The 25,269-nt window shown below is 40.0% G+C and overlaps 1 protein-coding gene across 1 annotated transcript in view; it reads left to right on the top strand.

The window, feature by feature from the left end:
- The window catches only part of EXD3 (exonuclease 3'-5' domain containing 3), a 297,266-nt gene that overhangs the window by 9,336 nt on the left and 262,661 nt on the right, over positions 1-25,269 (top strand).

Below are 25,269 nucleotides of genomic sequence, written 5' to 3'. Positions count from 1 at the left end.
GGGGTGGGAGGGAGAGGGAGGCGATTGCTTAGGCTGCTGTGACTGCGCTGCCCCCACACCAAGAAGCTATGCCCTCTGCGGATAGTTAGGGGCAGACCTGTGAGTGGTACAGCCCCCTTCTAACAAGTTGACAGTGAGATTATTAAGGTTAATTTCTGTTCAGTGGATGGGTGTCAGCTTTCCTGCGTGAAGTTTGCTTCTGAAAGTATTACAAGCACCTTTTGTTCACAGGATGTTTTGCTAGTGCATGTGTTTGTGTAGGTAGGTGACAGTGAACTCGACAGTAAACGAAGTAACAGTTGTACAAACTTGTAGCAGGTTTCGTTTCATCATTGTATTTTGTATGACCACTACTAAATGAAGACATCCTTTCAAATAAACAATATTTTTGTAGTACTTCAATAGGGAATAGTTTTATGACGATTCGATTTTGATTTGTGAACTTCATTCATGATATTTAGCTATTTTTGTAAAGATTGAGCAGTTCCTTAGAGATAAAGCAGCTTGTGTGGAACTCAGTTTATCTTTAAGTTGTAGTCTTACAACTGGGGTCTCATCTAATTCAGTATCCTTGCTTCAGTCAGAAAGGGAGAGCTCTGAATTTTTCGATCTTTCTCTTTAGTTCTGCTGCCTACTGATGTATTTACCTCAATGAGGGCTTGCACAATATAAAATGTCTGTGCAGCAGCAGTCCACCAGTCACTGTGTATCACCTGTTTTCCCCTTTTGTTCGACTGAAAGCAAAGCTTGGAGTTTAATGAGAAAATTCTGGAAAGTCTCATTTTGGGTTTTTCTAGTCTCCTGTGTATGTGTTCTGAAATACAGCTGCAGCTTCGTTAGAGGGCGCTCTTGAATAATGCATGGCAAGACTCATGCTGTCGGACAGCATTCAGCACATCCTCTTCGGAGGAAAAGAAGTACTGGTGGAAATGTTACTTGCTGCTCCAGAGGAGAGAGTTTGAAGCCTGAGATGGATTACTCTATATGCTACACTATCTTGTGATGCAATGCAAAAATGACTATACTGTAGGCTGATTTAATGCTAGCACTGTATATGGCAGATAGCAGCAATCTATTAGATAATTCGCTGTAGTCTTCCAACAGTGGATTAATTCATTTAGCTTGTTTTTCTCATGACCTTTGCCCCATAAACTATCGTGATCCTAAATGTATGTTCTTTTGAGAACTTTTTTGTATTGCTGCCATCTTAAAAAAAAATCCTTTAGAAACAATAAGTTGCTTCAGAAACTCTTGGATTTTGATTCCAGCCCTTACATGAGTTCCTTCTGTGCCTCTGACAAATTGCTTACTGTGTCTTATTTCACTTTCCTTCTGTAATAAAGAGCATAATGATTTTTACCTTGGGACAATTTGTCAATATATATAAATGTTCTTTGAAATCTGAAGTATTTTATTTTTATTTTTATTTTTTTTAATATATTAACATATTGAACAAAGCAGGAGTCAGGGAAGTTGAATTTAAGACAATGATTATTGCTCAAGTGTTTCGGTGCTTCTTTTCTTCTGGCAAGATTATAGAGCCAGATCATTTGCATTAGTTTTGACTTTTCTTGATGCTTTTAGTTTTTGTCCAGGGAGCAACATTCTTTATGTGCAGGAGTCAGATTGTCTGTAAACATAAACAGAATCTTAGCTTTGCTCAAAACATACCTTGTTTTGCTTTTAAAAAAGCATACCAAACCGGTGTAACTTGAAACATTTTTCTGAGCAATTAGCACTGAATCATACCCACACTGGATAGGCTTGGCTAAACTGAAGCGCATGTCTTATGCTGGAACCGTGCCTACTGCGCACAAACCTCAGCTTTAATATATTGCTTTACTTTGCCTTTCCATTCCCTATTCTGTCTTAGCATTGCTGCTGCTGGCTGGGTTCTACGTAGGCACTCGGCAGTGCTCCTGTGCCTCAGAAGAGGCAGCGCGTGGGGTTGTGATTTGCTTACGGTCACGGAATAGGGTAGTGACAGCTATGGCCAGAAACCAGTCCTCTGGCTGGCTGACTGTCTCCGTACTGGGACGAGTTCCTCCCAGCTGGGACTGGCGGGTCTGTCTGCCAGGAGCTTGGCTTCACCTCGCAGAGGTGGCAGCTGTGCCTTAGAGATGGTAGACACTGACAGCCAGAGAGTTTATCAAGGTGGTGTCTGTGCTACAGATAGAAGATTGTACTTTGTTTGGTATCCTGAATGACTGTGTAGTGCTTCCATGAACTCTAATAACCATGAGGGTCAGCTTCCCAAAATTAAGGTAGAACAATAAGAAAAATGCACTATTTGCCAGGCCATCATTTACTTTCCCTAATTTTTATCTTCTCTTGCATTTGCCCTTTCTGTCCCACTAGCGTGTCTCCTTGTAAGCCTTGTTGGCAAAGAATGGTTGCTTGGATTAAGGGTGGAAAGCTGAGAAGCTCCTTCCCAGGAGCCCTCAGTGTCCATCCTGTGTAAATGGTAGAGGAGGAGGCAGCAGGAGCAGAGCTGCAATATGGCCCATGTGCGTGGCTGCAGATGCATGGGAAGGAGCACTCGTGCAGACCATAGCACAGTTGATTGGCACGAGGTGAGCAGCAGGAGCTTGCTCTTGCAGTAAAGTCATGGCTGGGTAGCTTTAGAAAGTCAGTTTTTCCTTTGCTTCAGACTGTAGACTGCAAGAAGTTTGTAATTGCTAATATTCTTTAAGACCCGATCTTCTGTACGTACAGTTAGTTACCAAGCTTTGGTCTATCGGTAACTGCTTTGCGTGGAGGACAAAATGCTGGATGAGAGCAGGCACCCTGGGTGGCGTGTCTCTGGTGTTGCCTTTAGGGCGCAACAGCTCGCGCCTCCAGCGGTCAGCCGATGTGCTGGCGCGGAACTTGTGCACTTGTGATCCCAGTGCTCCTGATCGCGTTCCACCTCCAGCGAGCCCGTGGCAGTAGCAGCTTCTCTGGGCAAAAGCAGCAGGCCCGGGAGGGTGGGCAGCCCAGACCTGGCCCCGGGGCTGCCACGTCGCCCCCGGGGTCGTTTTGGTGAGCTGGGAGCAGGGCAGGCAGGCGGGCTGGCTTGTCCAGCAGCCGGGCATGGTGCCCAAGTAACTGCGTCAGCTGTAGTTTGGAGGAATCTTTTATTTGCTTGACTGGCAAATGGAATTCAAGGTGAAAGAGAATAAATAAGGACTTCTCTGGCAGAAAATAACAGTTAGGGAGCTTAAAGTATTTTCATCTGTGGGGGCTGAGGAATGTATTTTTAATGGTTTTGAAGAAGCCCATCTCCTGTGATTTCTGTAAAAGATATTAGGAACAAAGTTTTGAAAGATAGAAGCGTCACCCAAAGTCTTCATCCCCTCAGTGTTATTACTCCTTGCCACGTATAGATGCCCTCCCGTGTTTTACCACGCATAAAATTTGGGTATTCTAAAAAATAATATTAATCTTGCAGCCAATGACATCTAAAAAATGTGCTGAAGAGAAGCTCCAGCACACTGGAATGAAATACAGTTCTCCAGTGTTGAGTAGCATCTCCTACAAATGTTTTCTCACAGAACATTTCCGTAGAACTGACAGTTTATTTTTACGATGATTTATGTTTTGGTCTTTGTCATTCTTTGAACACTAGCTGGAGTTGTGTGGTGACATGTTTGCATGGGGTAGCCAATGCCATCTTCATGTGTGTATCAAATGTAATTAGTAGATGCTAGTGTCATCTCTGCTTTAGCTCTCAAATCAGTTCCAGGTACCATCTGATTTTAATTAAAAGAGATGGTTGCAGTTCTTGGTCCCATCTATAGTTACAATCAGTGTCGTACTTAAAATGTTCTGCCAAGTCCTCCTTGTTTTTCAGTGTGCCTCAGCAACAGCTTTGGGATCTGGAGACCAAATGCGTATTTCTGGGCAGTATTTTGAGGATGGTGATTGTAGTTTCTTGAGCACCTCCCTGTGCTTAGTGTCTGTCTAAGGACTTGGATCCTGACGTGGCAGGATATTCTGTTGGGCTCAGGAGACGTGGGAGAAACTGCTTCCTGACATGGGTAGGTAGCAACAGCTGAAGAGTGTTTCCTTCTTAAGTAAGAATTAAAAAGCTTCTTCTAATAGAATTTGAAAAACAATAGAACTCGTGCTTGTGAAAACACAGGACATAATGGGGGAAAGCATAAGTTTAGGACAGTTCTTTGCCTAATGTAGTAAGGTAAATGGGGTGAGCACTTTTTTACTTTTTCAGTAGCTAAGAGCCGAGTGGTGCTACCTGTCCAATTTGTCATAAGTTTATGTCCCAAAATGTAAATATTTTTAAGCAAAGCAAATGCAAAACTTTGGCAATAAAAAAAAAGGGGGGGGGGGGTGCGGGGGGAGGGCAAAAACAAGAACAAAACCGAAGAAGCCCTTTTGTGTGCTGTGTCCAGAGCAATTTAAAAATGCTTTTGTTCCATGCCTATATAAATGGTTGTTTCAGCCAAAGAAATCTTTCCTATTGATTTATTGCACCAATTTAGATATAAGCCCTCTGTGCAGAATTGTCAGCTTAATAGAACAGCTTTCTTTCTCCTTTCAGATTTAATCCACATGTTGTTTTATCAACAGAGCCTTTGTCTCTGCTCAGTTATAAGTTATCCTTTTTTATTAAAAAAAAAAAAAAAGTGAAAACACATGGTTTTTAATAGCCCTATTACAAAAGAGCATAAGATGACATATGGGAGAGGTGACCAGCAAATAGTGACTCTGATGTGTAGGTAACTTCAAAGTGTCGCTTCAAATGAAAGAGTGAAAAACGGACCTTTCACCTCTCCCTGTCGTAATGAATGTGGAAAGCCTAACAGTGACAGGAGGAGGCAGCATTATCTTTAACCAGGATTATCTAGTTTTTTCCCAGCTTGTTCAGTGATGCTAAACATACTCTTTTTTAGTTAACTTTAATTTCCTTCTTTTTTTTTTTTTTTTAAAGGGGAACTTATCCAGAGGTGTATGTAATTCATGTTTCCTTCCTTCCTGCCTCCCTCCCCACAGAGAAGGATTTCTTTCTTGGACCCCTCCTGTTTTCCAAGCAGGGGAGAATTACTCTCAGGAAACTCATGCGTTTGGTATTATTTCTATACTTGGTTTTGCGAGAAAACATTTATTTGAGTATCAAGGCTCATTTGATATCTGCATGGGAGCGAACGTTAGAGCTGTTTGATAAAGTAGTTCATCATTTGATTACAATCTTTACTTTGACCTTACCATGTGACTAAACATCATGCAGCATCATGAATTAGTTCATGATTTACTTCAGTGCATCCTGAACTGGCAGCTCGGTGGGCTGAATGCAGCCAAAGGCAGAACAGTTGCAATATCTGTCTTTGTGGTGCTGGCCTGGTTCCTTCCGCTTGTGTTACATTCCTGGCAGTCATTTCCATCTCCCTTAATTCTCTTTTAGATGTCAGCACAGCAGATCCCAGCTCAAGAGTCAATATAAGGACTTGCAGTGATAGGATGTGAAAAGAAGTTAATAGTAATGTCTTCGGTGGAAAGGAATTTGTCTGGCACCTAAAAAACGTGGTGCAGCCCTATTCTTAGTCTAAATGTTACAAAAGAGAGTAAGAAAGGGTCTACCTTGGAGGCTTAGCACTCAGTGACAGGAAAAAGGGGTTGCATCCTTATTGCCCAAACCAGATAGTAGGCCAGGCAGTGATATTGTGACTCTGGGGAAGGAATAGTCTCGCTATATCAGGCAGACTCCTTGGTCCGCCAAGCTCTTGCAAGCGAACACAAAATCCTTGGAGAGTGTGTGCAGCTCCAAGGAACTGGCAGCATCCCTTCACAGAATTTAAATCAGTCAGGCTTTGTCAGAGGAGAGGTAAGCCTGGCAGTGGTCAGGAGAACCTACTAACTGTGTTAGTAGAAGCAGACTGTTCATCTCTAAGGCAACTTACGTACTATCAGATTCTCTGCATGTTAACCATGTTAACTCTGCTTCTTGCACAAGAAGACAAAAAAATCTCTCTCTTTCGACATGGCTGTGGAATGCAGACTTACTGGGGGCCGTTTGTTTTCCTGCAGACTGGCCTTTTGTCACTGCCTGCATTTTTTTATGAGGTCTGAGCATACCTTTCCAACGTAATTTAAAACATGGGTTTTGGGAGGAGTATACTTTCCAAGCTCTCTCAGACAGTCTCCCGTCCTTAAGTATGCATTCTACCAAGCTAAGTTCTCCAAATGTTGGTAGTAATGGATATTAAGATTAGATTGGTTTCCTTTTCAGTTGATCACTGTTCTTAATGGCAGGTAACCGTTATTACTTCTCTCAAAACAGCTTAGAACTTGAATCTTTCAAGAGCAGTAGTAAATGGAAGGGGTATTCAGCTAGCAGGAGCAATTTCTTTATATGTGGATTTTGCAGGGCACTGTACTATGTTATGCTTTCATCTAAAATATCCTTGGGCAGCCTCATCTGTCTTTGAAGTTGGCCTTCCTTTGAGCAGGGGATTGGACTGGAAACCTCCAGAGGTCCCTCCTAGATGAGCTTATTTTGTGATTCTGTATTCTCGTAGAGTTCTGGCAAAGATACTTTTGGCTTCATTTTTATCTCCCTTGATGCTCAGTAGCTTTCATCATGTTCCCATGATAAACAATTCTTTAAACTGAAGTGATGTGTAAACATCATGAACAGTTTCTAAACTGCAACACAGAAGTCTTCTTCCTTCATAGTTTAAGCTGGTTTTTGTGCTGACATATTTAGATGATCCCCCCCCCCCCCCTTTTTTTTTCTTCAAGCCCAAATGTGTTAACATAGGGCAGTACAAAGGATGATTTTCATAAAGCTAATGGATCGTGTTCTAAGGTCAGCTTTGTGCCTTTGCACTTATTCTTTGTTAGGAAACTGCAGAAGGAAAGATGAAGAAAAAAGCCTTGCTACTGGGGATTTATGAGACTATATCATTACTGCATTTTGAGTGAGATTGTGCATTTCTGAGTTAAAAGGTGTTATTAAGAAAAAAAATTTTTAATGGATATTGGTATCTATTATCTAACACTTTAGCTCATACTTAACTTTATGCTGTACGGTATTGTGGTATTTTGCTTGAAATTTAAGCAGTTGCTTAAACACTTTGAATAGTAGTGAACTTAATAATGTGTCTTACTAATTCAGAAACTGTGTGCTTGACAAGGGAATGCTGACAGTTTGTTGGCTTGTTTGGATTTACGACTTTGTTCTGAGGGCAGGACAGGATGGTGGGGCAATTAGATGGAGTTATATACACCAAATGTGTAATTTATCACATATGTACTCAAAACTGAAGTTGACTAATCTTGTAGCTCATGCTTGCTGTATGTTCAGTCTTTAACCTCTCTGTTTAGATTGCCAACGTGGTGCCAATTAGTGGGACTGTGATGTGGACACTAAGGAATATAACTCACTTCACATGGGTTGCCAAACAGCTAGCAGATGTTAAGCTAATGGTTCTTGGCTACTACCAGCCTGACTTGGATTTCAACCCAGAGGTGAAAGAATTTATTTCTTTCCCATTACCATTTCCCTTGGGCCATATTGTCCCAAGCATCGAAAATTCCTTCAACTTGCTCTGTAAGATGATGTATACATTCCCCCTCCCTCTTAAACCTGTTCTCACGGTGCAGTGAGTGTTTCTTTATTTTTTTGTTAATTTGTCTTCTTTGGTACTTGATATTATACCAGTAGGTTTTTTTGTAAGTGAAAATTGTAAACAAAACTCACAACTGACATTTTTAACAAGAGGTCTGTGCAGAGTGTATGGTTCAGTTCTATGGTTGTTCATGTCCTGTACATGCAGCTACATTTCAGGGACTTCACAAAAGGTCTGTCCTAGGACTAGTGTTGTACAACAAAGGCCATAGAGAGTGGTGGGCCTGGTTTGCCTGGGATTTTGCATGTTTTTTGTGTGGCCCATAGTTTTTCTCCTAAGGATGAATCGATGCAGAAAAAATAACAGATTCTGCAGCTTCTTCAGTGTAATTTAGACCAAGAGGCAGTACTTGTTACTCAAGCAGATTTAAAATATGGTGTGAAGTATAGTTTGATAACTGGAAATCTTTCATCGCTTTCATTTTCTCTTCTGTGGTCTTTCAAGTGGTAAGTATCATAAGGAGGTACTTGTCCATATAACTGTAGTAACTTCAGGAACAGAGGTAGGGTAACGGAGGGGTCAGCTGAATGAAGAGCAGCACTTCAATACTTACTGATGCTTAAATCCCCTTATAACTCACTGCACAGTCGTTTTTTTCTGTTTTACCAGTGTGTGTACTATTAGGGGTGATGCTTTTTGCTCACTCTCTGGTAACTTTCTTTTCGTTCCTTCTGTGAGGATTTAGCCCTTGACCTAAAAATTTTATCTGTAACATTTTACAGCATCCAATTTTTTGGCCATAGCTCAAAGTTGCTCATTTTACACTTCATTAAAAAGCAATATTAGTGGCATAGCAGGTGTCTGGAAATCTTTCACCAAGTATGAATTTGTTTTTCAGTTATAGCTTCTTTTCCTGCTGATGTGTTATTTTGGGGGTCCCAAACATGAGCAGTATCAACATGAAGGCCAACAGGAAGAGTTGGTTAAGGTTAAATAAGTGTTGTAGTTATCTTTCAGTGAGCACTGAAAGTAAACCACTTGCAAGGTCCTGTCAGTTTTAGCTTTTCTTCAAGGTTCTAGATCAAATGTTTCGTTTGGTGATGCATTTGATTTTTGAACTTCCAAAGAGAGCAACTATTTTTAATCTCTTGATATGAGCGGAACTCCTTGCGTCCTGTGGATTAATCTTTCTTATATATGTAGTACGGATGATGTAACTGAAGTAAGGGAAACATTTCTGTACTTAGATGATGAATAATAGCTAAATACTAATTCTCTTTCTTGAATAATTAATAGTTTTCACATTTTCTGTAGAATGAACAGGGAAAATTCAACATGATAAACTAAAGACTAAGCTGAAATATAATTTTTTCAAGAGTGGCAGGCCATCAGGTTTTGGGTGTAGGAAACAAAATCTGACAGCTGTGTGTAACTATGTATGTTCTTCTGTTTCAGAATCTAAGTTATTGAGACCATGAGATGGACCCTTTCTCTAGATATTTCATTGGCTTTCTTTGCCTCCAGACTTCCATGTAGCTCTTTATAATAAATTACTTTTTTTTTTCTTTTTTCTTTCAAGAGATTTAAGAATCACTGAGGGTCATGTCTGTACTCGTGTATTTTAGCATATAGCTTCAGGGACACGCTAAAATTATAATAAATACAGAAGGTTTTTTAAGTACATTGTCGTGTTCATGTATATATTTCAGAAACAGTTAAAAGTTAACCTGAGAAACAAGACACAAGATATCCCTCCTCCCCCTGGGATTGCTGGCTGAATTATTATAGGGTTTGTCTACTGTCAATAATGACTAGTAGAAAATAAGCTTTCTGGTTCATTTTTCTTATCGTATAAAAACTTATGCCTGCCATGTTTGCTTTGTCACTGAAAATTTTCACCATGTGACCGATGTTTTTTTCTCCACTTAGATTAGCATTGACATAACATGAAAAAATAGAAGATTGGACCAGATATGTATGCATTTCTAGGCAGACTCTGAAATCTTAGGAAACGAGGTAGATGACCTGAGAAGTTTGTTTTTTATGTGAAATTGTTAAATAGGGCAGTAAGAAGGTTGATGGAAGAAAAATGTCATTTGGAACGCCCTGATATCAAGTTATAGGTTACATAAAAATGACAAAAGGTTTCAAACCCATGGAGAAAGATTGTGGTGTCTTAAAGCTGAAAATCAAATCAGGAAAATAACTGTGTTATAATAGAATCCCGAAGATTAGGAGTTTTGCAAACTTTCAGATCAGAAAATTATAGACTAATACAAAGTATGTAGCTTTAAAGTAGGAAACAAAATAGGAGAAAACTGGCACCTCAGTCCTCTTACACATCACGAACGACACCTTTGGGAAACATCTGGTCAGGGAATCTAGAAAGAGGAAAATACTTTTGACTTTCTCCTGAGAATTGTGCAGAACCTGGTGCAAAATTTTACTACCAGTGGCCCCCTGTAAGTGTGAACACAAGAGTACTTACACATCCTTGCAGAATTAATCCAAACCAAGAATGAGGAAGCTTGTTAAAAAGAAACTGAAAGAAGCAGTGAAAAAGGGGAGATGTTTGTAGTATCGTGAAGATTATTTAAAAACACTATACTGAAGAGCAAATGCCCCAGCCCTATCAAAAGCCAGTTGAGAGAGAGAAAAGCTATGATGTGAAACAGCAGGGAAGAAAAGCTATAGAGTTAGAGGCATACTTCCAAAAGCTGAAGTCATGACCAAGTGAGGATGATAGAAAAGAACAAACACTTTGGAAGGCCAAATAACAGTTCTTTTCCAAATATTTAGGGAATAGAAAAGTTTGTCTGAAGGTTTGCAAAAACCCTTAAAAACTACATTGTGAAAGAATCACTTGGATAAGGAGGAACAGAAAGAAAGAAATGAGTTTTGTGGCACCTGTGTTCATCATGGTTTCTGCACCAGAACTTAAAATGTTTAAAATTAATCCAGCCAGATCTCAAAATGAACCCTAGTAGATTTAACAAAGCTGTGAGAAATAATGAACTGCGGGAGCCAGATGATGTTACAGCCCAGGAGGGATTCAGAGAGGAACTGCTGAGTTATTAACACTTGTGTGCAACCTTTCACTTAAAGCATCCTCAACCCTAATAGAGAATAGGTAGGGCTGGTATGATGACAACTTGGAAAAGACTTCCAGGGAGCTTGGGGAACTGCAGACTGAGAAATCTGGCTTTCTCCTGTGCAGAAACATTGAACTAATAATATAAATTAGAATTATTGGGCATATGATAAACTTTATATGAACATGGAGGAGTCAACATGTCTTTTTAAAAGGAAGTTGCACTTGACAAATCAAAGGACTTGAAAGGCTCATCAAACGTCTGAATTAGGATGTTCCAGTATCTGTGATATCCTCGGATTTTCAAACAATTTCAGACAGGGTCCTTTGCCACAGCTTCTTAAGGCAAGCTTAATGTCTTGGAGTGAGAAAGAATACTCTTTATTTAAATGTTGAATGGTGAGAAAACATGTGGCAGTAATAGTTGTTATAATGGACGGAGGTTACCATTAGAGTCGCATGGGAGTCTTATAAGACCTGTGCTGTCTAACACTCTTTCTCATTCTGTAACAAAAAGTAGGTACAGCAAATGGAAGTAGGAAGTTCAAAAGAAGCAAAAAGAAATACTTTGCACGATAAATAAAATGCATCAGCTTTTGAAACAATACTCTAGTGCTAATAGTTTGCATGAAGATGTTGGACATGTTCTTGGAAGAATGATCCACAAAGTCTGTTTCATACCAAGGCAGAAGACCTGGCATGTGGAGATCTTAAGGCACACTTTGTTGCAGGCTCAGGAAATGTGTTGGGCAATAGAGTTGCCCAGTTCTCTTCCTTAGCCATCGACCGCTAACTACTGTGCAAGATGCGATACTTGCTAGATGAAGATACGATCCGAGTTGGTATGTCTTGTCTTTGTACCTTATTCTCTTATCTGAAATAGACAGGTACAGAATAATCCCTCCTCTCTCATATACTCCTCCTACAAAATAAATGAAGTTTCTTTTTTAAGAAAACAAACTTTTGTTTTGTTTTGGTTGGTTTTGTGTAGTACATTGAGCTGCCATGTGTGTAGCATAGTTTATTATGTTTGTCTAGAAACTTCTTGGACAGAAAATGGAGCTGCTTCTTAAGCATTTCCATATGTGTTCAGCTGTAGTGTCCAGCTATATTCTTCACCTAATGTAACTGGTGAAAATAAACATCTTTAAAATGTTATTTTCACATGTTGGTAAAGAATTAATAGAAAATGTTCCGGATCTGTGTCTGTCCCTACTGTGGCTCATAAGAAGGCTGTGTCAAGTCCTACTAGGTCTTAAGCAACCTACAGCCTCATTTCTATGAATTTGATGGTGATTTAGTTGATCCTTTTAGGAGACTCAGTTGAATACAATCCTCCTGACATTTGAACACAGCAAAATACTTGAACGTTAGCAAGTTTTCCATTTATAAGTGAGTTGTTTGTTAAAAGTGGAGAGAACAATCCAGACTCTGCCAAGTACATGCTAGGCGTACACAGCCCTGCTGGCCTCAGACATAATGTGTTGTCAATTTTGTTTTTATTTATGGCAGATTTGCAAAGCTGGTGTGTTGATAGGGACATAAGGGAGTGTGCGATATGTCCCATCTGTGTAAAATCAGTTTCCTATATGCTGTGTTACCCAGATGGTATGCTTTATAGGGCTTTTTACTTCACTCTTTAGACTAAAGAAGACAAGTTTGAGGAGGTGTTCTATATTAATTTAGCTGCTTGAAAATTTAAGATAGCTTTGTTGATGAAGGGGTAGGCAGCAGGAAAGAGTGGTCACCTCTGTCTACTGAATCAGCCCCTGAATCTCCCCAGCATTTCCCATGCAGCACATTGTGTCGGATTCTGCACCTGGGAAGGGGCAACCCTGGCTATACATACAGGCTGGGGGCCAAGATGCTGGAGAGCAGCCCCGCAGAAAGGGTTCGGGGGTTTTCATCGACAGCCAGCTGAACATGAGCCAGCAGTGTGCCTTGGTGGCCAGGAGAGCCACCCGTATCCTGGGGTGCATCTGGCATGGCATTGCTAGCTGGTCAAGGGAGGGGATTACACAGACTCACTGAATGTTAGGGATTGGAAGGGATCTTGAAAGATCATATAGTCCAATCCCCCTGCCAGAAGGAGAGTACCTAGATCAGGTCACACAGGAACACGTCCAGGCAGGTTTTGAATGTCTCCAGAGAAGGAGACTCCACGACCCTGCTGGGCAGCCTGTTCCAGTGCTCTGTCACCCTCAGGTATTGAAGAGTTGATGCTGGTCCAGGTGCTGTTTGGAGAAAGGAGGAGAAAGATGGATAATGTGTGCTGGATCCCTTAACTGATGGTGACTTACGGCTGGAAACTGAGAGCCTGTTACTCAATAGTCAAAGGGAGCAGGGTGGCAGAAAGAACGAGGACTTAGGTTTATAGCCCTGGCCTGTGTTCAGTATTTGTAAAAAATGGTAAGAGTGCAAAAGCTGTGTTCTGTGATAGTCCCAAACTTTATTCCATGGTTGGTGTGTAATCACCTAATCAGGAATTTAAGCATTTTGGCACATGCTGTAGGACTTGGATGAAGGAAATCTCTTTTGCAGTAGTTATTCTCTTGTGACAGCTATAGCTGAGGCTGTAAAGGAGAATCCAGGGTTTTTCCCGTGTTTACCAACTGAATGATTTTTCTCAAACTTCTTCCTGCTCAAAGGCATAATTTTTTAGAAATACCGTCACAGAAACCCTTTTATCTTGTCTGCAGTGTTTAACGCATTAAGTATATAGCCACATCTCTTAGATATGCCTCCAAGAAAATAGCAGAAATTGAAAACGAATCTTGAAGAGCACCTCAGAAGAAATTACTGCTTCTCATGAGCTTGAAGAAGATTGGCCGTTAAGAGAGAGAGGGATTTTATGATTGGAAAGGATCATTAGAACAATAGTTTCCTCTCTTTTATAACATGGTCCACCTGTTTGCATTTCAACTTCTTAAAAAGATATTTAGAATTTGCATACAGACTTTCTTTACTCTTTCGAAAGGCGGAATTATTGCAGAATCACAGTATCCCTCTGAAAATGTCCCCCACTACCTCTTTGTCCATTGATGCGTCTAATAGGGAATTCTGATGCTAATTTAAAATCCGTATTATCTTCTTTTAATTTTTATTTCCTCTGGAGTTCTCCGACTTGTCAAGATTAGTTTGCTTTTTATTCCTGTATGTCCTTCCTCATGCTAGCAGCAGCTCCTAGTTTGGTGTATTTTGCAGATCTAATAATCATATCTTGGTTTTCAAATCTTTTTTTGACTCAAGTAGTAGCTGTGAGTGATAGGCAATTTCAGCAGTCCCCAGTAGCTCGGTTTTCTCTCCAGCTTGTTGCATTATTACTGCCTGTTTCTTTCTCTTCCATGTTCCAGTATTTGATCATTGCCTCATTTGCAATGTCTCAGAATTGTAGTCGGAAGGGAATTTGCTCACAGCCCTCTCTAGGCTTGAAGCCTCTTAAAGAAATTCAAGTTTCACCTTCTAGCCATTCTTTACTAAGTATTTGCAAATGAGGGTTTTTCTGTGGCTCTCAACTTGGCCTAATTGGGAAGATGTTAATGAGAACAGCAAAAACACATCCGGGTATGGAAAATACACGTGTTCCAGAAATGGAGGAAATACTTATGAAGGAATTCTCTAAAGTAATTAAGTCTGCGATTTCCATCAAGGAAATATGCTCCTAAATAAAGTTTCATAAAATTACAGGCTATTTCAAATCTGAAGCACTTTAGTCATATTGTTGGGGTTCTGCAAGTTTGGTATATAATCCTGTATGTCAGTTCTAGAAGTGCAAGTACCTTATATCATCTAGTTGTGTGCCTAGATTACAATGTGATTTTTTTATTATTAGCCTTCTGCTGTTTTTTGTTTGTTTGTTTTCAAGCAGGACCCAAAAGAGACTTTCAAATGTTACTCCTCTCCTGTTTGGTGCTTCAGCCCAGGGGAGCTGCAGTGCCTGTGGGCTGCTCCACAGAGTTCAGTGGTGCTCTGTAACCTGCCTCTCTCTCTATTGCCCCCAGCGAGACCAGCCTCTGTATTTCTGGCTGAAGTGAGGTGAGAAGATTCCTATCTGTCTCTGAAAAGGGACTGAACGTAGACATCTGCTGTGCCCTGCAGAGCTGGTAACCCCAATATTCACAGAGTCAGTGGAGAGAAGTTTCTAAGGCATGAATCAGGTTATCCTAAAGTGCATCAGCTGAATGATCTCTTAGAAGTGCATCTTTATTTTTACAACAGGAGTAGCTATAGGAGACATGGTAGACTTGGACGTCCTACGACTGGTCAGACAACCTGCAGCCTGTATCTCACAGAAATGCTAGAGGAGAAAGCAAGGTAACACACCCTGCCAAAATGGGAGCCTGACTAAAACCAAACACAGACATTCCAGTTCAAACATTGCTGTTGAGCAATCAATGTGAAATTGTTTTCAGGAGCAAAGTACTTGAGCCTGCTTTACCCTTTTCGTGTTTGTTTTTTTGTCTTGGTTTCCATTTCCTGTATCATTGTTATAGTCCTTCACAATGAACTGTTGAGGTTTAACTATGGACAAGCCAAACTTTGTCTGCCTTATGTATAAAGACATTTGCCAGAGCCTCCCCAAACAACATGGTGTGCAAAGCGAAATATGCTCATTTTTCTCTTGCTGTCTCCCATCTGTGCAACCACCAAAACCCACAGGGATACAGTTGTACAATCCTGTACAGCAGGAGCTAGACCAGTTCCCTGGTGACTTTGTTGCCCTGAGGAAGGGGTGGAAGACTGGAGTACAACAGGAGACTGAAAATATGATAATTGCAATCTGTTTCAGCTGACTAAATACGCATTATCTTTTAGTCAAAATTTTGCTGAAACTGCTCAGTAAATGCATATACTGGATCTGCTTACATGAGCCCAGTGCGTTTTTTCAGCTAAAGGAGTCATCCTTCCCCAGTCGCCAGTGAATGTGTCAGTATGACTTGTGTGAACTGAATATAACCATCCCATGAAAATGATGGCTGAAGTTCTCTGTGTTAGTAAAGCTGAGATGTGAAAGGTTTTTAGTTAAGGGCTTTGGACATACCATTGCCAATGGTAATGGAATACAGAGGTGTACAGTGCTGCTCATAAAACTTGATTTATACTCAGTGATCCTCTTATTGACAAAAGAGGCTGGTTGGTATCCAAGTGTGCTTGAACCATCTGTAGAAGGAAAACATGTTTCATTCTTGTGGAGGATAGATTTGTTCTAGTCCATATTAGCCTGTCCGGGTTCTTCATATAATAGTTTGTGTGAAATGTTGTGTCATGCACAAGCATTAAAATGCAGTCTTATGGAAAAATCATAAATATTTAAACATTTAAAGGAATTCGAAGAGCAAAACCAATGAGAGTAATAGAGCTCCTCTTTCCTTGGTCTCTGAAAGATAAGAAGATTGTTGCATGTCTTACTTACTAAGTCTTCCCCACTGCACTCTGTCTTCTGGAGATGCATCCATATATACCAGTGCAGAAACAATAAACCTCCTAAATCCTTCTGTTACTTAATTTAACGTTTGCGGTATAGAGTAAATCCAGGCTAGAAATAAGGTACCTTTTTCCAATATCTACTTTTATTGAATGGAGAGAAAGGAAAGAAAAATGTGTTTTAGTGAACTCTCCCTTTTTAATGCAGAATATTACATAGATATAAGCCTGATCTAATAATGCCCCTAGGCTTGTGATTAATTTCAAGAATTTTTTAACTTCAAACCTTAGAAGTAAATTTTGCAGATAGATACGAGGTGCTTTGCTGGGACCTTAAGGAAGGTATTAAAAACAGCAGGGCAAGGAAATTATATGAAGTGTCTGTTTGAGTTTCTTTTTTTCACTCGGTGACAGTTGCACAGGCAATACTTGAAAGTCTGTTTTACACAGTCCAGTTTTCCCAGTCTGCTAAAGCGGAGACCAGCATTTTCCTTTTTCAGTTTGGTACTGCTGAAGATCAACCAAGTATGTTCCTGGAGTAAGGGCTGTCTGTAATTTCTCATTCACACAGTCTTGGAAGCGTTTATGCCCTGCTACTCAGTATTGCTGGGTGCAGCGTGCAGTTGGTAACACAGCATCGTCCTCTCTAAAGCTGCAGGGCCTGTTGGAAGCTAACCTGCTTATCGCATTGTCCACCCCCTTGCCCAGCTCCCTGGAGGGCCCTTGACCAAATAGCTGTGGGAGGTTAAAAGTATATCACTCCCCAAAGTCCTTTCCAGGCATATGCTCTCATTGTTCTTATAATTGGAAAGGATTTAAATGACAATCCATGCTGGTGGCATAGTCACAGCTCTCCTATTCATTTGATATTTATTACCTCCTTTAGGAACAACAGCATTAAATTTAGAGGGTTGTGCACTGTTATGTTCCTCTGTAGAGAGGCTTTGGAATCCTTTTCCGTTGTTTTGGGCAATAGGTTAAAAATAATAGTAAAAAAGTATACAAGGGCTCAACAGATTTATTTAGCTGAAGCTTTAGTCTATATTCTGCATTTGCTTGAGCAGATGACCTGGAGGTGTTTAGTGACAGGTGGTAAAATAAACAGCTGGTTACTGTGTTACCTTATTGATAGTGGAATTTATCGCGTTGTCTCACTAACTAATGCTGAAATGAATGTATGGGAGGGGGTCTGTTAGCTCTTAGAACCTCCACCAGAACTCTTGGCATTCCTGTCAGAGTTCTTTGGAGGTATATGTAAAGGTAGTGAGCTAAGTGTTCAGGATACTGCAAAGGCAAGTCTTGCCAACGCTTTTGAGAATGATCCATATTCAAATTCTGCTTGATCACAGAAGTGGATTAATTTGCCAAATCCAAACTGTGCGTGTTTAATTTATTAAATTGTATGTTTGTGTCCAGTTATATTTCTAGAACTATAAGAGCAAAATTAAAATACTGTAGCTTTTCTGCTGAAGTAATGGCCAAAAGAAAATAAATGAAGCTTCCCCAAGGTCTTATATTCTTGAAATCTAATCTTTCAGCATTCCTAGAAGATCTATGGAGCAAAACTTTGTTCCTTTGAAAAAGGATCAAATTTAGAAGTCTGTATTTTCTCGGTATTTAACTCTGTATTTTTTTCCCTTTGTTCTTGACTGCTTTTCAGTGCTCATGACAATTCAGTGAGACTGTTGGATTTTGATACTGAGTGTCCCAGCTGCTGGACACCTTAAGTAGATTATGATTAGTGAAATAAAGAACAGGAGTAGGCAGAGATTGTGAACAATCTCTTCGAATACAAGACTTATGGAATTTCAAATTAACAGTAGAAAGGTTTAGGTAAGCAGATGCTTTTTTGTACATTGTAGGTAACTTAGGAAAATTGATGCATAGCAGAGTGTGCTAAAGCTCTTGTGAATTCAAGAAACAACTGAACAAACTAGCAAAAGAAGATTACATCAAAAACTACTACAAACACAACCTGCATTCAACTTCCCTATGGTGGTAGACTATGTGAAGGAATTAGTGCTTCACACCCTCCCCATTTTATAATACTCCCTTGGCATCTGCTGTTGTCCACCTGTGTTAACAGGTCACTGGCTAGATGACTCCTTGGTCTGTTTGTTCTCCCGTCTTCGGAGGGCAGTGAGCATGCTTCTGTCCGATGAACGTCTTCAGTGTCCAGCTGTGCAGTAACCCAGCCAGGGGCTAGCTCAAGGGATAGGTGACTTTTGGGAGCATTCCAGTAAAGAGATGACAAAACACAGATCAAATAGATGCTCGAGAATTATCTCTCGTCAAGGAACTCGTGTTAACCGAGGTGTTGTATGTTCAGTAAATTACTGTTAAGCTTGCAGGAACCGTCAGGCAGAAGGAGAGTGTCTTGTTACGCGTGGTGCTTGTGTAAAGCTGTCCTAGAATGCTGACAGCAGCTTGCAGCCATGAGATGAGAGCTGAATCTCTGAGTCCTGTTTTATCACGTCAGCCGCGCATGTCTCCTGGCTTGACTGCCAAGTTAATCAGCTCTCTCATTTTCCTGTGATGCTGCAAGGAGAGGCTGGTAAATTCAGCACATGAAGGTGTCCCACGAGGGGACAAATCATTGTTACGAGAGGGGAAGGATGTTTTAATTGGGCAGTGTATGTGTTTACAGTGGGCTAGTCCCCTGAATAGACCGTTTCTCTGTTTGCTAAGCTCCTCTTTATTTGGATTTTGTGGCCAGTTCCTACTAGTCAACGATGAAAGGGAAGCTTTGGCTTTTTTTCTTCTTTCTTTTTTTTTTTTTCCTCCCGCAGCAGCATCTGAAATAGCTGCTCTGATTTGAAAGTGCCGATGGTAGATACACGGAGTGCCTGTGACCTGATCAGATGCAGATAGGTGCTCAAATTTTCTCTGTGCTTGTTACAGTTGTGGGAACACTGCAGGGAAAAGCTGCTGACACTTCTGCTGTGCTTCAATGAACTGGAGTGAACTGGAAAGCATGAGGCAAATACAGAAAAGCAGTTTGGCCAACCAGCCATTTTCAGTGTTTCCATCGCTGCCATCTGTCTTTGGAAGAGAGTCACTCTCCCCCATATGTGTCTTCAAATGTTCTGTTCCTCTGAGTTGTGTTTTTTTTTTCTTTTAATCAAGTTCAGACCTCTTGTTTTCACCAAAAGCTTTATTCTGTGTCTCAATTTTCTGCTCCTCAGTATCCCTAGTGAATTCTGTCTTACAAAATCTGTGGCCATAAATTGACCCATCATTAATACAAAAATAAAATAACAATGAAGAGGCACTCCCAGATCCCCTTTGGTCTTTGGTGTGGTCTGTCTCAAGACCGTACCCCTTCCAGTGAGGGGCTTGGGGCCTGTATGGGACAGTGCTTAATGGTAACACCACAGATTCAGTGGTGAGGTCATGGTCTTCACTTCACAGAAATCGGATCTGGAAATTGTCTTAGTAACACGTTTAATCCATTTCCTTGCCATTGTCTGATTCTTTCCTGCAGTACATTTGTTGGTGGTATGCCCAGTCTCTCATAAAATACCCACGCGAAAGCGCTTCCACTGTTTCCCTTAGGAATAATTCCCTATATTGATTCTCACTCTTCAAGATTTTTTTCCCAGATACTCAGCCTACCTTTTGCTCTTGCTTAATATCATTGCTGCCTTGCCTGTATGTTGGTGTAGTTCCTGATATTACTTAGCAATTCCTTCCACTCTTGAGGCTTGCACTTCTCAGATCAACTCTCCCAGTGCTGTTGCTGTTCTAAAGCTGCTTCAACCTTGGCTCCTAATCCCATGTTCAAGGGTTTCCTGATCCCTGTTAGTGTTGGTTCAAGTACGTTGTGCAGCAGTATTTCCCTGATAAGGAGATGCCAACATTTCAGAAGATGCGTTATCACATAGGACGGTTAACTCCAGCAGGCAGTTAAGACCTGCTTCTCTAATGCTTCCACGTCTGCAGACCAGAGCAGACATTTCTGTGAAGCCCACGTGCACATTGTCGTGTTCTGGGAAAACCCTTGGATGCCTTTACGAACTGGGGTGTTCTTGTTTATTCTCATCTGTTTATTTACGGGTATTTTTCTGAAGTACATTTAGTTTACTTTTTGCTCAAACTTCGTTTATTTTTTTTTCATATGCTTGAGGTTACACAGGGTTTTTCTGGTTTTATTGACTTCTCCCAAAACATTTGAATAAGGATAATCGGCACAATTTCTTTAGCACATTTACCAGTTGTTCAGAATTATATAAGAAAAATGGAACCAAACAACAGTATCTTTCCAAAGGAATCTAAATAAATGTTGGCTGTAAGCTTTTGTATAAAGTTCTTGTAGTTACCTACATTTTGCATTTTTTGAAAAATCAAAGTTAATCCTTCTGACTAGTCTGCTAAAGTTTATTTATCGTGAACCTGTCTGTGGTTTTCTCATCACTTTAGAAAATGAGTCCTAAATTTATTGAAGCCAGTGGCAAACCTGAGAGTTAAGCTATTGATATTCCATTTTTCTTAGCATCCGTTTTCTAATGCCAATCTCTTGTTAACACCAAGAATATTTTCCTTTGTGAAAATAAGTGTCGTGTCACAAATTTGATGTTAAAAGTGTCTCAGGATTAAAAAAAGTAATAATACTAGTGTTGAAAGACCTCTGTTGAGCTGACATCTAACAGTAGATTTCTGTTGAAAAATGAAGAAGGTGAATGTGCAGCTCCTTTATTTGTATGTCCTCATTAGGCTGTTTCGTGTCCACAGGTGTGGCAAGAAACAACCAGTGAATGCTAAGACAAAGCATATGTCTTTGTTCTTAGCATATGAGTTAAAACAATATTGCTTTCAGCAAGAGGAATGTCTCTGTCTGAGCCTTGAGACATGGTGCCATATTTAGCCGCCTATGTAATATTTCTTCCACTGTTGCCGACAAGGTTAAATAGCTAAATAATTTTTGCTTTCAGTTTAGTTTATTTTTACTGGTATATTTTATTTCTGCTTTGTATGGTAACTTTTCTTAATGAGTGATAACAGTTGGTTGAAATTATCTATGTAAGCTGTGTGGCAGATATGAACTGACATTACATTTGATACTTTATGGAGCTAAAATTTTGATCCTGTAAAATGTCTTGAAAGAACCATGGAAATCCAAGACGGTTTAGTCCGTGTCTTCACTGGAAAAGTGTGTGGTGGGGGTGCTCGTCACCTGGGAGCTCTTGCTCAGCACTTGCTCTCTGTACCGGAGGAAAGGCACAGGTTCATACGATCACAAGTGAACGAGATTAGCGCTCTTTTCTCTTTTGGGGGTCACCTTGCCTAGGTTGACGTGTAGGAAAGCTGCCAATGGTTTGTACTCACTGCGTTTGTACTCACAGGAGAGCTAATGCAGGCTTGCTCAGTGAAAATACACATTTTTTGGAAGGAAATGCAAAGCCTGTGTCATGTAAGTGACTTTGAAGTTCCAATTCGAAAAGAGTGATGCAACGTTCCTGAATGTTTCAGTGCCAGATTTTCAAAAGCTCTCAGCAGCCAGCAAGTACCATTGTTCTCAGTGGGAGGTGCTGGCAGGGCGTGCTTCAGAAGATGAGGCGCTAGCAGTATTCCTCAGTGCCCTGCACCCCCAGAATGCCAGGCAAAGGAAGGTACGCGATGCTGTTCCCGGTTTGCAGATGAGAAATGGGCCTTGAGGGTCTTTCCCCAAGTTAATGAACCGAACCAGATACAAAAATAACTGCAGATTATCAACAGCACAGTTGTTAAAATATTTCTTTAAAAGGATGAACTATTGAACTGTGATGACTATGATCCTGATTACAGTCAGATTAATGACACTGCTGATTGCCATAGGAACTAACTTGCAGCATTTGCTCTAAGTGGCAGACAAGTCTGTAAATACAGGAGTTTTGAGTAAACTAAACTATTAATTTATTTTAGTGGTGTTTTCTTTGCAGGAATCCTAGCTGTGCAAGGACAACGTTACCTGTCCCTTGCTTACAAGTACTTGTGTTGTCTGTGGAAGTCGCAAATACTGATGACATGCAGCCTTTAGGAAAGGGAACGTTTCTCATTCGAAGCTGTGTGACCCCCACTAGTCTACGTGTAGTCGGAATTAGATTTGGTGTTGTGAAGGGGAAATCAGGCTGATTCCTGACTCTGTTTCTGCTTGGCCATAAAGGTAGAAAGGGAATTAATATCAATTTTAATCTAATCTTAATCTCCATTTAAGATGGTCCTAAAAACGACTTTTTTTTTTCTGTCTGTGATTTGGCTCATGTAGTCGTCACATCACTACCAATGCAGATGCCGTACAAAACAGAAAAAGGTTATCCTTTTTTTTTTTTTTTTTTGCCTTTCACATACCCTCTCTTTCTTAAAACAGTAATAACAGCTACTGTTCATTCCCAGTGGAAGAAGTTGTGTTGAAACTTTGCAAATACTGTCAATACATTTTTAAAACCCTGTACTTGATTGCAAGATAATACTATTTACTGCACGACTGGGACAATTTGTAGTCGTACACATGTAGGATGCATCTAATTTGTTCTATACTTATTCTGTCAAACAAGTGAAAGTTGACATGTGCATGGCAGTAAAATTCTGAGTTGGAGCTTGAGTAAATATTCCAAAATTGACATGAAAATTGTGTAGGTTGGTGAGAATAAATGGTACGATTTGGGAGTAACTGGGTAACTTTTAGATGAAGTTGTGATCAGATTTCAATAACATTGTAAAGTTTCTGTAATACTCCTAAGCATGTTTTTGTAACTATTTTACTAGGATTATCATTTTTTTACTCACTGGGCACAGTGATAATCTAATATTGGTATTTTTGGAAAGGCATTATATGTGCAATTATTCCCAAGTCTGGAAATAGTTTTTAATAATGATCCTGGAGTGAGGTTCTTAAAGAAAAAAAAAAATGTCAGTTGCATGCAATATTCCTAGAGGCTGGAAAAATGAGTCGGTATAGTTTTTAGTAAAAGTCCGTGAGTAAGATCCAGAAAAGTCCATTCCTGGCTAAAGCGTTCATGTTAACCAAAGGATTTCCAAAGAATGCTCCTGGAAGTCATTTCAGGATACGTTAAGCATCGTAGCCTGGAAGGGGTCTACATGCATGTGGTTTTTAGCAGGGGCAAAAATCCTGGATTCTCTGAGCTCATGCAGAATAGAACATAATGTTCTCTTTAGAAGAAGGCCACTTAGAGAACAGCTGCTTCACAGCATTGCAATGTTTAGTGAGCATGCTGTGCATCTGGAAATAGATTTATTTTTTTCTTTAATATTAAGCTGCGGTCTAAATGCATTCACCTCGGTGTTGTACAGTCTTGTGCTTACAGTTGGGGTAAAGAGGCAGCACAAAAACTACGCTGTAGGAGACAAGCAGCTTACCACCTTTTCACAACTTCCTTTCGTTTAGAATGAGTGTTTGCTTTGAATCCTCATCCTTCTTTGGAATGGGATGTGGGTTATCGGTGAGTGGGCACTGTCACTTGTCAGGCCTGGTGTGAGATCCCGTCCTGTCACAAGTCTTGTGACAAGTCCCTTCCTCTGCCCTTTCTGCATGTGTGTGGCAATATCTGCTGGTACTAATGAGCTTTGTGTTCTTTTGGAGGTTTTATTTGTCCATTCAGCTCAAGTTGTATGTGAATTTAGGAAGAAACTGTGTGAGCATGTGTTCACCAGTGTTATAGGTTCTTCTGGAGGAGGGAGGCAATCTAGAAGCTCAGACTGTATCAAAGAAGATTCCTTGGACATTTTTCTGTCCATTTGTCTGTAATATATTTAAAAACAAAAACAAAAAACTTTTAAACTTTCAGCTACAAAATTTGCCTTAATTTATGAAACTAAGGTTGGCTGTCTGGTTTAACTCAGGGATTTTTTAGGTTGGCAGTAAAATTTTCCCATTGATAATTGACTATTTCCTCTTCTTAATTAGCATAACAATTCTTTCTGTAGTCAAATCACCTTGATACCTTCACGTACTGCCCAAATTTCTTGGTTTAATCTGTTCATCTCTTAATCTGTGCATCTCTAAGGACCCTGCATGATGTGCTGAGGAGAAGGAGTGCAAGACAACATCCCGTTGATTAACGGTAATGGTTTGTTAACCTTGCTTTTTCTTGAAATGGAGATCGAATGCTATGCAGAGAAGCATTTATTTACCCTTGGATGTTCATATAAGTGTTAGTGGGACTGAATTAATGGCGATGAATAAACAGGTCTGTAATAAGCCAAGTGAATGAAAGATTCATGAACATTTTGCTGATGCTGCATGCCTATTTTCCAAGGATTTTATTTGTTTATTAGAAACACACAAGTAATCTATTACTCTAGGCCAATACAACAACTGTTGTATTAGTTTGACTTTTGTATGCATTTATAAATGTGAAAAATTATAATAGATTTCCATACTGATTTTGAGGCTGATCAAGGCAATAACATAACACCATCTCATTGCTGCAGAAACAAGTCTCAAAGAATATTTGAATTTGCCATTGGAAATTTGTCTACTGAATATTTCTCCAAGCTTTCAGGATTTTTTTATTTGAAATAATGTCTGAGTAGGTATAATGCTGGCCTGATGCAATAGAAAACTGTGACAATTCATTCTGTTTTGCTAGATAATATGAAAATCAGCCTTCTAAGATTGTTTACACACTTTGTTAGATGCAAAGTTTTTTGTTATATGCAACAAAAAATGAACAAGCACAGACTATCTGATTGTTAACAGAAGTTAAATTTCAAGTTTTACATTTGTTGTATGTGGTCCTTCTTACCAAAGGATTAATGAAAGGATCAGTCACCACATAATTTCATTCTTTGCCTGTTGCTAAAGCTTTTTATTCTTATTTTTCAGTAACCTGGCTGGTTTTATTTTCCCCATCGCTATCACAGGGGTAGGCACCAGTAGAAGCTTCTGCCTCTGACAGCATTATTAATACAAATGCAGAGTGTATCTGTATCCACAGGTGGGCTTCCTGAGACATGATCTCATAGTTTGTTGGGACCTGAGCTAGTACAGAACACAGTTTCCCAAAACTGTACTTACAACTTTGTTGCTTTAAATGTAATCCAGGTTGCTTAGGCACTTTGTATTTCTTTAAAATGTCCCTACTGGTTAGACTTTTTCTTTTGTTCTGGAGATAGCTGATGCAATCCTTACAGGCATAATTAATGATTATTTGCTGTTGTTAATTCTGGTCAGCAAGCAAGGAGGGA

This window comes from Cygnus olor, chromosome 19 (assembly GCF_009769625.2).
Source record: "Cygnus olor isolate bCygOlo1 chromosome 19, bCygOlo1.pri.v2, whole genome shotgun sequence".
Taxonomy (NCBI): Eukaryota; Metazoa; Chordata; class Aves; order Anseriformes; family Anatidae; genus Cygnus; species Cygnus olor.
This window is presented reverse-complemented; position numbering and strand designations above follow the sequence as displayed.